The sequence below is a fragment of the Pinus tabuliformis genome, chromosome J (assembly GCF_031772625.1).
Source record: "Pinus tabuliformis cultivar Carrire ecotype Pingquan chromosome J, CPIR1, whole genome shotgun sequence".
In the NCBI taxonomy this organism is placed as follows: Eukaryota; Viridiplantae; Streptophyta; class Pinopsida; order Pinales; family Pinaceae; genus Pinus; species Pinus tabuliformis.
Window position 1 is genome coordinate 1,444,989,047 of NC_142295.1, and position 16,971 is coordinate 1,445,006,017.

Sequence of the window (16,971 nt, forward strand, 5' to 3'; positions counted from 1 at the left end):
TTCTTAGACCAAATTGAATAATTCCTTGTTAATGTTAAGATTGTTAAAACCATAATCAAAATTGTTTCCTTTCCTTTTTTGTTGTTGAGGGGAAGCCATCATGGTTGAACCATTGAGTCCATCTCATAGTTCCCCTTCGCTGTCTGACACTGAAGGGTCCTCCCAAGGAGTTCATCCGGAACTTCCTCAGCCGCTTGAGGATCAAGGTGTTGAACTTGGAATTGTTCTAAGTATCCAACCTTTGTCTTCTCATCCGCTTCCATCCAATTCATAGTCACCACAAGAATCTGATTCAAATTCTTTTGATAATCCTATCCAGACACCCGAGAGTCCACAGACTCCAGAAAGTCCGCAAAGACTAGTTGTCTATCCTCCGAACCCATTGTTCAATCTTGTTGTGATATCTCCAGAGCGTCCGTACAGTCCATACAATCAGCCTGGTATTCCTTTGGAGTTATCTCCTCGGACATCTCTGGTTCCTCGTCGCTAGTTGTTTCCATCTATGGATTCAGAAAGCGAGATCCGAGTCTCCTCTCCAAGTCATTCGGAAGTTTTCGCTACCCACACTCCTCACGTAGATGGTGAGCATGGATATGAGTTCCCTCCAGAAGGCTTCCATTTTATGGGAAGAGTCTTGTCTCTCTCTTATCCTAAGTTTAATGAGACAATATTACCACATGGTTATACCTCTCTAGCTCAGTTCATTTCAGACACTCCTAGTGCCTCGTCATTGTATCAAAACCCCATTTTGTCTTCTGCCGTTATGCCTGTGTCAGGTCCGTTCGTTCAGAACATGACCTCTTAACTAATTGTGTAAACTGCAGTCACTTTAGTTTCGATTCAACCTACCATTCCGTCTCAACCTGTTTCGTCGTTTTGACCGACTCTTCTGGTTCAACCGATAGTCTCGGGTCAGGTCTCGGTAAGTTCATTTATCCCTCCAGTGAGTGGACAGATTGTGCCACCGCCTAGGGGGCAAGATTCGAATATCCCTATGATTTCTGGCGAAACCAGTGTGAGTGGATTACAAACTCACATGGTTGGAATGAATCAGCCCTTTTACAACACCATTCCTAACCTTATTGGTCCATCTGGGTTAGGTAACGTCCAATACCAACAGCCATATATGGCTCAGGTTCCATTCCAATAGCTTATGTCCCATATGGTTCGCAAGCTATGGTAAATCCGCCTTGCATTCCTCAAGCTGGGCCTTATGTTCAGCCTGCCCAATCCACTGTGCCTGGTGGATATAGACAGATCCAATTCAGGAACTATCAATACCCTCAAGGTATAACCCCAGGAACTATCTAGATACCCTTGCAGCAACAAGGACAACCTTCGCAGCAACAAGGGCAACCTTCACAGCAGCAAGGGAAACCTTTGCAACAGCAAGGGAAATCTTTACAGCAGCAAGGGAAAGCATTGCAGCAGCAAGGACAACTACTACAACTGCAAGAGAAACCTTTGCAAAAGTCGCAAAAAACTTTGCAGTCGTAGACGCATTTTGTTCAGCAGTCCTCCCAACCTTTGTCCTCGCAGGGTCAACCTTTGCAACCACGGGGCCAACCTTTACAACAACAAAGCTAGCCTTTTTAGCAACAAGGTCAGCCTTGGCAGTAGCAAGCCTTATATGCGTATTAGCAAGGTCAGCCTTTGCAAGGTCAAGGTCAACCCCTGCAACAGCAGGTTCAAAATCCTTACGTCCAGGGTCAGCAAGTTCAACAAACTTATAATCCGTATGCCACGTACAATGCTCACTAGCTGCCTATGGCAAGGAAGTATCAAACCCACCCAGGACTGAATCCTCTTTATGGGAAAGGTAACCCTTAGTGGGGACAGAATCAGATTCCATATGGACAAATTCCGCCACTATGGGGGCAAAATCCTTACCAACAAGGATGGACTCCGCAGTTTGGGTCTCCTCAAAGGCCCCATATGCCATTTAACATGTAATTGCCTTTCTTGGCTACATTGGAGCTGCCCGATGTTTCGAGGCTCATGAATGATCCCATTATTCATTCATTGTACTAGCCTCTAGTTCCATCAAAGATTCCGAGCGATTACCCCAAATTCAAGGGAAAAGTGAAGGAGGATCCACAAGCCCAAGTGATGACATATCACCTCTGATGTTCCTCCAATTTGTACGTTGATGATTCTATCCATCTTCGACTCTTTCAAAGAAATCTCACAGGTGTTTCTGCCAAGTGGTACATTGAATTGCCTCGAGGTACTACAATAACTTCAACTATCTCTCTATGGCTTTTCTCACTCATTTCTAGCTGCCAGTTCGCTATGAAACTGGCACCCATTTGCTTACGTCACTAAATCAAGACACCATGACCCACATCTCTGATCATATCCATGAATGGAGACGTCGGCATTGCCTCATCAAGTTTGAGATTGCTGATGAGTTGTTGACAGAATGGTTCACAAAATCATTCGTCAGCAAAATTGCTAAGGACATAGCCATGGGTGGATGTGTTACCGAAGAGCAAGCTATCGCCCATGCTCAGTATTTAGACCTAGTCTATTCGCAATCTGGCACATTGTATGAGATGTTACCTGATGCTCTGAGACCATCATCGGATCTAATAGCATCGAAGTCTCTAGATACACCACCTGTTGATAGTGTGATTGGTTCCGTGTCTCAGACTCCTGCGAAAGCTTCTTCGAAGCAGAAATTGGTCTCGAACACTGGTTCCAATAATCCCTCTAAGAACTCATCCAGTCCTAGTAAAACCTCTGAGGTTAGTGATGTTCATTCTACCACAATAGATAAATCCTCTAAACATAAAAACAAAGGCAAAGGTAAGGCCAAATATGATTCCCCAAAACAAGACCCTCTTAAATCTTCTATTGACGATGCTTCTCGTAGAAAGCCAAAATATACTTGCCTCATCTGTGAGGAGGATCATTACACTAAAGATTGTCCCCAGTGATCTGAAGTTAGTCGTTTGCTAAAAGGGACTCTGGCTGTCTTAAAAGAAACTTTTCCATCACAGCAGACCCAATTGGTAAAGCAACCTCAATCTTCTGCTTCCTCAAGTTCCCAAGTGTTCATGATGCAAGGTTCATCACCTATCTCGATCGCTACTCGAACCAAGGACTATCAAGCTACATCTAAACATACCACAGAGAATGAAGCCAATGATGCTCCTTCTACTTTTACTCTATCCTCTTCTGTTTCGCTCCATATCGAGCACCTTGTTGGGTGAAGAAAAAGATATGTTTTCTCCTTGTAAATAGCTTTATTTAGCACTCATCCTCATATGATTATCATTGTTTATGGATAAAAGTAGAGGAAATAACAGCTAAAGTTGGGTAAAAATAATTAGTAACAAATTAGATGAATCTAAGCAGAAAAAACTGACTTTTACTATCTTTATGTGCAGAAGACGCGAATTGGACAATGGTTGTTCAATCGACAGAACAACAAAATCTCATAAAGGAAAAATACAACGTTAGAGGCAAAGCAGGACAACGGAAGACTAGGTAGACTGATGCTATTTTATTACAAAATAAGATCGAGTATTGTGAAATCCTCAGGATCCCATGATCCTGAGGATTCACTTTTATCTATTTACTTTTCTAAACGTTATATATAAGGCCGAAAGGCAAACTACACAGGAGTTCAAAAATTCATAGTTTGTAATTATTCTTTTGGACATATAATAATGTTACCTTGGTGATGCTATAACTCTGTTACTTGTTTTAATGAAAAAGACTGCATTTAAATTGTAAGAGTATCTCATAGCGGAGACTTCTGGCAACTCTAGGCCCAGTCAAGAGAAGATCCACTGCTTCACCTGTGCTATAATCTTTTCTATTTATTCTTTACTATTTGTTAATGTTGAGTTAATATCATTTTAATTACTGTGAAGATTATCGATTCCGATTTACATTTTCCATTCATTTAAATTCATATTTAACTGTGTTATATATGAGTGATGCTTCTGATTGAATTGGTTATGTTAGTTCCAGCATTAGGTCCTTGTTCATTCTAAGTAATGTTATCATAGATTTCAGAGATAGAATTGATTGCTTTTCGTAATATGCTCATATATTTATTTGCTGTTCAATTATCATTTTCTGTTCAATTAGGATTTGTTGTTCAATTATCATTTTTTGTTCAATTGTATCAATTCTCTTTAAATGATTAAGTGAGTTAGTTTCAATTCCATTTAAGATTGCCAAGTGTGATTTTTACAGTTGTATTCAGATTCATCTACTTCTAGAATTGGTTAAGTAGAATTGCAAAGTGTGTTGTGAATTTGTTTCATAGTAACTTCTTTCAGAATTGTTTGGATTGAGTTTGAAGAGATAGTCATTAGCAATTGCAACGATTTATTATTAGCTAACCTCTAAATTCATTGCATATATAGTGCTGACACTCTTGAAATAAAAAGACTTGCCTTGGGTTGACAATTAATGTAGGAATTAAGATTGCCAGTAAAAAGACATCTTAGTCCACCAACATTTTGGCGTCGTTTCAAGGGAGAGTGTTTCAAAGTGATTTCCTTTTTATCTTGCTGTAAAATAATTGGGTTTTAAAAACGAGAGGTAAGAACCTATGTACCTAGCAAGTAAACTGCTTGCTTACCAGCCCACTTTTCAGCAAAAGATTAGAGGTTAAATACAAATAGGTTTTTATGAATGACTAGGAATAGAAAGATAGAAAAAGATCAGAACCCCCCATCTAAATCCACAAAACCCAAGGGATCGGTGAACCTTGGGAGAATAACCTTTATAGACGAAATTATCAGAAAAGCAGAGTCTCAAGCATTAGTAGGATTCTGGGTTGTATCTAGAGAAAGTCCTACTGTAATCCCTCCGGTAGCAGGCTCACCATCTGTAGCTTACGCTGAGATTCAAAGAAAAATTGGAGGATCCGAATAGAGTCTTCAGGTTACAACAAATTTACATTATGATCCTCTATAAGAGGGAAAATAGTGTAACTTAAGAGAAGGAGAGGGAGAAACCAGGGGGTAGACAACCAAGGCAATGAAAGATGAATAAGCGATGGTTCTAAGAAATAAAAGGAGAAGGGAGTAGGATTGAAAGGGGATCTTTTGCGGCTTGAAAGCATAGGATTGAGGGAAAAAAAGGAGAACAATTTTTAACACAGAGGTATAGATAGGAAGAAGTTAATTTTTTGAGTCTTGATTGTGATGGAGTTTTTGGGCACGGGGATCAGAATGCTTTCCAATCGAAGCATTCTGAGACTGAGTACCTAGGTTGTACCCAGTTCGGTAGGGAGGTTTTGGCCATTTTGGTAACGTAGCCAGAACAAGAACTACAACAGAGCATACATATTTACAACAAAGCAGACAAGTTGGTATTCATTAGATAAATTGTTTTGCATTTTATATTTAAATTACATATTCTGGTATTCTAAATTTAGGGTCCTTACATTTGGTATCAGAGCAAATGTAAGGACCTTAAATTCAAATATCAAAATATGTAATTTAACACAGAATTTAGATAATTTAACTAATGAATACCAACCTGTCTGCTCTGTTGCGAAGCTCTACTACAATTGTTCTATTGTAATTTTGTCCTGGCTGCAGTTCTTGTCCTGGCTACGTTACCAAAACGGCCAAACCACCTTGTCGAACTGGGTACAAGGTCTAGGCAGTGTTGCAAAGCCAACCTAGACTGTTAATCCGCCACTTACTCAAAAATAAGCCCTTGAAATACCTGAAGGATATTGGCACATCTTTGACCAAATGGAAAATCAACCCCCTCAAGGTCAAACCTCGACATTGGAATACCCCATAGTCGATCAAGTGGTCAATGCCCCCATGAAGGCTATTCCTCTGCAGAGCATCCTAACTTCTCATGGGATGATCACAGAGGATCTTGATGCCTTCCTGTTCGAGTTTGATGTCCTCTGCAAAGGGTATGACTACTCCACTGACCCTCAAAAGCTAAAATTGTTCCTTTGTACTCTGAAAGGAGTAGCTTTAAGATGGTTCATGGGTCTGTGTGGATGTACTATTAATTCTTGGGATGATATGAAGACTTCCTTTCTCACAACATACCAGGACTTTTGCAAGACTAGGGAGCTAAAATATGAAATATTTAAGATGGTTGCAAATGATAATGAAACTCTAGAAGAATGCATTGAACAGTTTCATTATAATTTGCGGAGATATCCACACACCACCTTACCAAAAGAAGTCCTAAGAGCTATCTTAATTAAAGGAATGAAAGAAGAGTGGATAGAAACTCTAAACTTAATGGGGAAAGGGGATATTTCTCAAGAATATTATGATGAAATTGTTCACTTGTGTATCAGGTGTTCGCAAGGAAGTACACGCACAGGAGCAGGAAGCCGAGATCCCATGAGCAGAGGAAGCAAACCACACAGTGGAGGCATAACACAAATGGAAATCGATAACCTCCTGGAAGATTTCAAGACAGACATCCTGGGCACCCTCACAACGCAGTTGGATGTCCTACAGGCTAAACAGAAACAAGCCTTAGCAGAACAAAACTTGGTCGTTTTCTGCCCACGTTGTCAAAAGAAGCACAACCAACGGGAGTGTCCATTAGACATGGTTCAAACATGCGCTATTTGTACCAAGGATCATGCCACTGAACAATGTCCATCACTGTCGGGGCTGAAAGCAGTTTTCAAGGAAGAAGAAGAAGAGACAGAGCTAGTGTATCTAATGAACCAGCGTTGATAGTGGTAGGCCAAACCTATAGGTATGTCACAAGATGCATCCCATTTCTTTCCTTCTTCACAGTTTAATCAACAACAGAACCTTGGGGCAGCATGGCAAGGCCAATCACCTTACTCAAATTGTCAATCGCAACCATTCCTTATGACACTGTGCCCAAATCAATCCTTTCTGGGTAACGATTGGCCAAATCCTCCTTTTGCTCCTGTTTGGAAGGGTAATCCCTATCAATTCCCGTGGCCTGCCTCCACTTCTCAAAATCAAAACTGGTCTACAAATTGGCAGCAACCTCTAGGGATATCCAATACACCTATGGGATAGGTCCTCAACCTCAACCTGCATTATCAACTCCTTATCCATTATAGCAAAACCATCAGCCCCTTATGCACCCTTAATTGCCAACTCAACCGAATCTGAATCCTGATAACAGACCGGTTCAGCTGGTGCAGATTGTTGAAAGCTCAAACCATGAGATTGAACAAAAATAATGTAATGAACTGAGATTGAGGTCGGGACGTATCATCACCTCTGAGGAAAACTAGGACCAACCATCAATTGAGATCAAAACACCACCTATACATATACCACCAACTATAATTGATACTAGAATAAAACAAGGAGAAGAGACAAATCAACATAAATTTCCTAAGGAAATTATAGTCACTTCTCCCTAGTTCCCCTAAAGGTTAATGATACCTAAGCCGATTGTTTACCTAGATTTTGATCTTGTAATGGAACTAAAAAATCTTTGTATAAAAATTCCTCTCCTCTAGGCCATCTAGGACATTCTCATCTATGCTAAAATAATTAAAGAGATATGTGTAAATAAGCCTATGAGGAAAGCAAAAAATTCACGAACCATTCATGTTGTAGGAACCTTTTCTAATTTACTCTTGGGAGGGGAAACTCCAGTAAAGTATGAGGATCCTGGAAATCCCATAGTGACAGTTCAAATATATGGCCGATCTTTTCCCAAGATGCTAGTTGATCTAGGTGCAACCATTAACATTTTAAGAGCAGAAACCTGTCAAGCACTTGGTATTATAGCCTTAGAACCAACCACCACTTTACTAGAACTTGTTGATCGTTCGGTAGTAAGGCCAAAAGGAACTTTATAGGATATTACGGTTTCTGTTGATTCATGCGAGTATCCAGTAGATTTTCTTGTTATAAACCCAAAGATTTGATTGGATAAGCATCCTTTGATTCTAGGCCAACCATGGCTGGTGACAACTGATGCTTATATAGGCTGCCGAAAGGGCAGCATGACTATTGCAAAAGGGGATGCTGTAAAAAATCTTGTTTTATATCCCCCTGCAAAACCAAGTCTGCCCATTGTAAAAATATGTAAACAACCACCAGCATACATGGAATAAAGCACACGTTCACTACTCACAGTAGTAGAGGCACTTGAATTCAAAGATCAGACTGAAGATGACGTTATCAACAACTTTATCAATTAGCTAGCTAATGTGAGCAACGTAAAGTGTCAAATGTTAAAAGCAATTCTGGATAATGAAGCCTTGGAAGATCTCTTGAAGGATACTAATGATCAGCACATCCAGACGATTGTTGTTCATAACAAGAAGCCTGTGGAAATTGAACCAGACAAAGTTTTAAACATTAATGATAGCCTCGACAATGATCAATAGCAAAAGCTCATTGAGGTCCTACAAAAATATAAAGGGGATTTTTCCTGGGATTATCCAAACATGAAGGTTATAGACCCACAATTGTGTACACATCACAGCTATACCAAAAAGGATGCTCGTCCTATCTGGAAACCTCAGCGGAGATTGAATCCACATCTCAAGGACATTGTGAAAGAAGAGTTATAGAATATGTTGGATGTGAATTTAATTTATCCTATTTTAGATAGAAAATGGGTCTCTCTATTGGTGGTCGTCCCCAATAAAAATGGGAAGTGACGTATTTATGTGGATTACCAGGAATTAAACAAGGCAACACAGAAAGATCACTTCCCTCTTTCATTTATTGATCAAGTCTTGGACACTTTGGCAGGGAAGCAGTTCTTTTCTTTTCTAGATGGCTTCAGCAGCTACAATTAGATTCAAATCGCCCCTGAAGACCAAGATAAAACAACCTTCACCTGTCCTTGGGGTACATTCGCTTACAGAGTGTTACCATTTGGCTTGTGCAATGCCCCAACTACATTCTAGAGAGCTATACTCAGCATTTTTTCCGACCTGATAAATGAAGGACTTGAAGTTTATATGGATGACTTTACTCCATATGGGGATGAATTTGATCAAGCACTGCAAACATTAGAAAAGGTTTTAGAATGATGCATTGCTACCAGGTTATGTTTAAGCAATGTCAAGTGTCACATGATGATGACCGAAGGCGTAATCTTGGGACATTATATTTCTGTAGTAGGGATATAGGTAGATCCAACAAAAATACAAGTAATTCTTTTACTGCCTACACCTTGTACTCAGACGGAGGTACATATCTTCCTAGGATATGCATGCTATGATCGTAGGTTTATTAAAAACATTTCACAAATTGTTGCAGCTTTATATGAGTTAACTAGAAATGTTGATTTCAAGTGGTCTGAAAAATGTGACACAACTTTTACAGGTTTAAAGAAACTAGTCTCGACGGCACAAGTATTATGTGGACTAAACTGGGAGTTGCCTTTTCACATATCCACAGACGCATCAGATGCAACGATAGGCATTGTCCTTGGCCAGGAGGAGGACAAAAAACCTTATGCTATATATTATATCAGCAAAAATCTTACTGCTGCAAATCTTAATTATACAGTAACAGAAAAAGAATTCTTAATTGTCATTTATGCCATAAACAAATTTAGACATTATATAACCTGCTACCAAGTTTTTCTGTATACTGATCACTCTGCCATTCTGTATTTAGCTAACAAACATATCACAAATGGTCGAGTGACTCGTTGGCTATTGCTCTTGCACGAGTTTGACATCACTATCAAAGATCGTCCGAGGAAGGAAAACCCAGTCATTGATTTTCTGTCTCGAATTCCGAAGGTAAATGATCCACTGGCAGTAGATGACCAATTTCCAAATGAACATATATTTTCCATAACAGTCAAGACGCCATGGTATGCAGATGTGGAAAATTATCTGGCAGTAGGGAAGCTACCCAGGCATTTGGCAGCAAGGGAAAGGAAATAGATCATCCAACGCAGGGCCCGATTCTCTGGGATTGGCAGATATCTTTTTCACATAGGGTCTAATATGTGTATACACAGATGCATTCGCAAGGATGAGATTTATGACATCTTCAAGGCTTGCCATGATGACCCCTGCAGGGGACACTTTGCAGATCGAAGGATAGGGCATAAGGTACTACAAATGGGCTATTATTGGCCCACTATTTTTAAAGATGCTAAGAAATATGCCCAGGCTTGTGATAACTGCCAAAGGATGGGCCGACCTGGATAATCTGATGAAATGTTGCTGCAGCCCCAACTAGTCATATAACCCTTCGAACGATGGGCATTGGAATTTGTTGGCCCATTCCATCTGCCATCAAATCAGAAAGCCTACCTACCGGTTGCGACAGATTATGTGATGAAATGGGTGGAAATAGTAGATTTACCAAGATTTACAGAGGAAGCCATGATTAACTTCCTCTTTGGACTATTCGTGCGGTATGGTTTACCGCAAGAAATGATAATAGATGGTGGAGGGAAATTTGTAGGACAGAAGATTACATCCACTCTCAGAAATCATCACATTACACATAGGATCACTTCCCCATATCAACCACAGGCAAACGAGCATGTCGAAAGCACCAATAAGGTCATTGAAGAAATTTTGACCAAGACAGTCTCAACACATTGGCGAGACTAGGTTGCTAGACTGCCAGAGGCCTTGTGGGCCTATCATACGACTTAGAGGAATACTACTGGATACTCTTCGTACCAACTCGTGTTCAGAAAAGAACCTATTTTTCTGATTGAATTCGAAATAAAGACTCTAAGAACGGCTCAGGAAGTGGCATTGGATATAATAGAAGCTCGAACCAAGCGACTTAAAAAAATCAACGAACTAGACGAGGATTGACTGCTTGCTCTGCAATGGACTACAGTTATTCAGCAGCAAAGGAAAACGTGGCACAACAACCTTATAAAAAAATATGTTTCAAAAATGGGATTGGGCACTCCTCTATGACCCCAGATTCCATGATTTTCCAGGCAAGTTGCAAACAAGATGGCTCGGCCCTTATGAAATTCAAGAAGTACTTAACAATGGTACTCTCACTTTGACTACCATTGATGGTTCTGGCCATTATTTCAAGGTGAATGGGCATCAGTTGCATCTCTATCACAAACCACTCATCAAGGAGTCTTTCTTCCAGTAGGTACGCAAGGACCCCTCCATGCAAATCTTAGCTGCAGGGAGTGATGACCCGACATTTTTTCTTTTGTAAAATTGTGATTTTCTTTAAATTGTAAATAATGTATATGTTCTTTTTGATTGATTGCAATTCAATTAGGCATCACCATGTAAATATGAAATTTTTCTTGTTTTAGATGTTTGGTAAGTGTTATTTAATCGATTGAACATTGTTGTTCAATCAATTAAACAACACTTATGTTTGTTTGTGTGTTGTTATTCAATTGATTGAATGATTTTTGTTCAATCAATTGAACAACACTTATTTTTATGTTTATATTGTTGTTCAAATGATTGAACGATTGTTGTTCAATCAATTGAACAAAAACTTTTTGCATGTTTTAATTTTTGTTGTTCAAACGATTGAACGATTGCCATTCAATCGTTTGAACAACACTTTTTTCATTTTTTATTTTCGTTGTTCAAACGATTGAACGATTGTTGTTCAATTGATTGAAAATCACTTTTTCATTTTTTGATTTTTGTTGTTCAAATGATTGAATGATTGTTGTTCAATTAATTGAACAACACTTTTTCATTTTTCGATTTTTGTTGTTCAAACGATTGAACGATTTCTGTTCAATCGATTGAAAAACACTTTTTGTGCCTTTTCAATTTTTTCTGTTCAATCGATTGAATGATTGTTGTCCAATCAATTGAACAACACTTTTTGCCTTTTTTTTCCATTTTTGTTGTTCAAATGATTGAATGATTGTTGTTCAATCAATTGAACAACACTTACGTTTTTTATTTTGTTGTTTAAACAATTGAATGATTGTTGTTCAATCAATTGAATAACACTTTTACATTTTTTATTTTGTTGTTCAAACGATTGAACAATTGTTTTTCAAACGATTGAACATCACCTTTTGCGTTTTTTTTTTCAATTTTGTTGTTCAAACAATTGAACGATTGTTGTTCAAACGATTGAACATCACTTTTGCGTTTTTTCTTTTCTTTTCAATTTTGTTGTTCAAACGATTGAACGATTATTGTTCAATCAATTGAACAACAGTTTTGTTTTGTTTTTGATTTTGTTGTTCAATCGATTGAACAATTGTTATTCAATCAATTGAAAAATTCTTTTTGTGCTTTTGTAGGAAGAACTGTGATTTCTTTTACTGTTTCATCGTCGGTCATTTTGTCATCTTTCTTTTTCTTTTATGTTTTGAATAAACACCATCTGATTGGATTTGTGTGTAACATAAAGGAAAACAGTAATGTCAATACCATTATGACTTATGAAGCCTTTTGATGGTTATCTTTATTCAAAAGCTAACATGGTGCATATCTATAATGACTGGCTGAACATCTTTTCTTTGGACACATCATAAAATGATTCGTTATTTTAAAACCATGCTGGCTTATTTTTCACACTTTCAAATGGATAATCTCTTTGATATGATGATATGGGGGTAAAAGTATAAAATTTCATTGGCATTTTTCTTAATTCTTACACCATCCCCGACTCTTAAGGAGTAAATGAGCCTCCCTCTTTTTACAATAAAGGCATCAAAATATGAAAATACAACAAAAGAGGATAGGGGGGCTCATCACAAGCCAATCTACCATGATCATAAGGATGTAACCGATGACATTCCATTTTGGCCACCAAACCAAGGTAATGACCTTCTTGATAATTAAAACTGTCAGAAGGATAGGGGATCTCATCACAAGCCAGCCTGATCACTTTGTTACATCCTGGTGAATGGCACTATGATTATCTGGTCATCATGTCAGCGTAGTGATATCTTTAGGACAAGAAAAGAAAGAATCATCTACATACTAAAAGGAGGACTCTGACTCATTTTTGGGGTTAAAAAGAAACCCTATCGAGGCTATGAACATCTACTGGTAGCAGTGGCTCTGCTTGTGGTATAAGAGTACTATCTTACACTGCCAAATTCTCTCTATTATATTACCACCTATGGATTCGTTTCTAAAGGAAATTTCCCATTTGAATAGCACTCTTACAAGCCAACATGCATGGTAACTTATGTTATATATTCATTATATTATAGTTGTCCAATCAATTTATGATAGTCATTAATACTTACTACCGATTATGCGTTTGTTACTAATACCACTTAAGGTGAAAATCTTTTGACATAATGATTTAAATCTATATTTTTATTTTTCATCCGTTTCACCTCTAATACATGTATTTCTTTAATTGATTTGTCATATATCATGTTGCTTTTATGGATTGGTTGCCTGGATTTCTGGATTACCAATTCTTTCTCTTACTTTTCACATGCTTGGCAGATGTGGACGCCCTTTTCTCATTGGAGGGAGGATGGTCTGTAGACTAACAACATGTGTGACAGTTATGGATAATTGTTTGATAACTATTAAATTGATTTCTGGGTAAAGGACTGCATGATGATTATGTATGCGTAATAATTATCAAAGTATTTCTAATTGGAGAAAGGATGGCAACCATTATAGATGTCATGCGGATTGATTATGAGCCTCCCTCAAACATTGTTGAAAATACAAATGACTTGATTGTATATGATGTTAATTCCCAAAACAACATCATTTTCTTGTTAATTGCTTTAACGTTCTTTGTTGTTGTTGTAAACTTTGAAAGTGCAAGAGAAGTGCATGCAAGTGAACTAGTCACAGGAAAACAACAGCCATGGGAGGTAGATCCATTTAAAATGAACCCACAGTGATCATGGTTTCGGACCAGGGTCATGCAATTCTCGAGCACACTATCTAGCTAAAATATCTAAATAAATTGCAGGGATTTCACGAAGATATGACACTCGAATTCCTGCATAATTTGCAGAATGGAAGCACCACAGTAAGAGGCAGGGACATAACGGTCTATGAAGTAGTCACAATCGAAGTCACTGGAATTCTGGCTTAGGGAACAAAATGGACAGATAGACACATCCTTCTGTACAATCGGTCATAGTATTCCAGGACCCAGGCAAGCAATTGGTGCGAACAGGGAAAAGGATTCACCCTTCAGCTTTAAGACAACCATGGCAGAAATTGGTAGTCATTGTGAAAAGTTACATCACATGCAACGATCGGCAGGATGTGGTAAAGCCCCGCTAACTCAAACTCTTAGCCATCCTAAAACAAAAAATTTCAGTTAATTTGTCATTTTATTTGAATTCCCTATTACATTATGTCGCTCGTCGAATTAGGAAAGCAAAGGATCCACACATAGTCACTAGTCATCATGGACTGATCAAATTGATTATCACGCATGGAATGGCCTACCAGTAGCTAACCTAGGACAATTTTGTAAATCCCACTTTGGCCCCACCTATAGAAAACCCCGCAATAGAACAACAAGGGCCAAGAACCCCATGTCCGAGAAGGACACTAAAAAGGAAGAATTCCTCTGTGCCCTTGAACTCAGCAAAACGTAGCTGCTCTGTGTGGGTGAAGTCCAAGCAACATACCCAAATTCAAATAAATGAGGCCAGGACATCTCACACACCACCTCCAAGTCTGCAAAATTCCCCTTTGCAAGAATATGAGGAAGAGGTGGCTAGGGTATTGGAAAACATGGGGATATTTGGTGAGGGAAGAGAACAATCTGAGAATGTTGAAGGATAGAATTGTACCCCCAACCAGTCTGCCTCTGCTGACAGCCCTGGTTATGATCAAACCCTGTCGTTTACTGATTTTTTGGAAGAACAGAGGGAACTAGTTCCTTCTATGGAAAAACCCCTTAAAGCCGAGGTGCATGAAGAGGAAGCCATTAGAGAAGAAAATTAGACAGCAGATACTGGTCTAATGGACCCCCCAGCTGAAGAAAATCCTGCAGATGGAACCCTGAGAGATGAAAATCAACCAGGAAATGCTAGTTTTTTGAAGTCCCCTAAGTACGAGGCCCACCTAGACGAAATCTCGGAGAACGATAATGGCTCAGGAGACATTGTTCCGTTGGGGTCTCTTGAGAGAGAAATTCATGATGAAAAAGAGCTAGAAGGTGAAACTCCATCGGGAGATACAATTCCAATTGAAACCCTTCCTGATACTAACATAATACCACCTGAGCATGAACTTGAGGGAAATTCAGTTGCACCACCGTCGGTTGGAAGTATCACAATAAAGAATACCTACAAGGACATGCGTAGAAAAATGCTTAAAAAGTATAGAAAACAAAAGATAATAATTGAGCAGCTAAGACAGTGGTTAAAAGAAGCAGTCATAGCCAGAAAATTGAAAGTGGAAATGGAGACCACAGGGACACAGATAGAACATTGTTTTGGAAAAGATGTTGAAACCCAAACTGAGATTCTTTTAGTTTGTTCAAAGGAAACTCAGACAGAGCCATGTCTTGTAGAAGACAGTGAAATGCACACTGAAGACCCCTATGTTTGCCCACAGGAGACCAAAATGGACTTCCCTACTATGAATGTTGTCGTTCAAACTGATGCTGAAGAAAGCATCCTAGTTGATTATTACATGATTCAAGAAGCAGTCGAGGCTACTGTCCAGACTGAGCCTATGGAGACACAAGATAATGAAGCCCAAATAGAGGAGACACCTACTTACATTCCCTTAGTAAGGGAGGCAATCATTAGGATATTGCAGAATGAACTACTAAAGGTTTAGTAGGAATTAACTTAGCACAAAGAGGAAGTAGTGCCCCTATGTGTACATCAAGAATTAAGGAAAATTTTGAGGCACTCACAGCTGTTGAGGATGAGACCTTCGCTCAATACAAGGCTGAGCAGAAAAAGGTTGAGAAAGCACAGGACAAATTACAAAAGGCTAAAGAGCAGTTGGAGACTGTCTACTCTCTTTATTCATACACCCTGTCATGCCAAGCTCCTGCTACAAACTATGAATTATTCCTCCTAGAAAGGTACCTCCTGCTGAAAATCAAAGTTGTTAAGGTTGGCAAGTCTATGGAAATCAAGACTACCCCGGACTTTGTCAAGTGCTTCAGAGAGCATAATGACCAGGTACAACACCTCCTATGTGAACTTTACATGCATAATTTCTTTTTAGAAGATGACAGAGACAACAACCTTGGCCCCTTTATAGGGAATGTCCAATTCCAGGCATTTCTTTCCTTTGTTACTTACCAACTCAAGTGGGCCAAGGCTCATAATACTTTTAGGAAGTGAGAACATGGCATCAACCTATGGGATAGGGGGGAACCTACAAAACCCCTTCATCTCTCTGTCAGGCACAAGAAATTTATGAAGCAAGATAGTGTTGTGGGTCAATTAGGGTTGTTCCACACAGATATTATACAAGCTAGGAAGGAGTACTTCCAGGAGATCAAGGAAGAAGCCTTGTCTGCAGCCAAACAAAGGTGGGAAGTCTCCAGCAATACTGTTAGAAACAGAGAACCATTTGGATACCAGAATTTTAAAGCTGCCTCCTCTCGCTTCCATAAATACAGTGACATGGTCTTAACCGTGGGGCCTGAATGGATAGGATGTTGGTATAGAAACCCAATCATATGGTATCCTCCAAATAAGTACTGAAGTGACTACGACTTGAAGGATCAAGAAGTAAACCAGGCTTTCACTGTACTTAAGAAGAAAAATGGCTTCAAAGTTTATAAGGAGGAGGTATATCCTGCCTATTCCCTAACTCAACTGCACCTAAACCATTTAATTGCATGAGGACATGCAACAAGGTAAGCTAGGGAGTATGTTGGGTCAAGAAAAAGGTATGTTTTCTCCTTGTAAATAGCTTTATTTAGCACTCATCCTCACATGATTATATTTGTTTATGGATAAAAGTAGAGGAAATAACAACTAAAGTTGGGTAAAAGTAATCAGTAACAAATTAGATGAATCTGAGTAGGAAAAACTAACTTTTACTATCTTTATGTGCAGAAGACGCGAATTGGACAATGGCTCTTCAATCGACAGAATAACAACATCTCATAAAGGAAA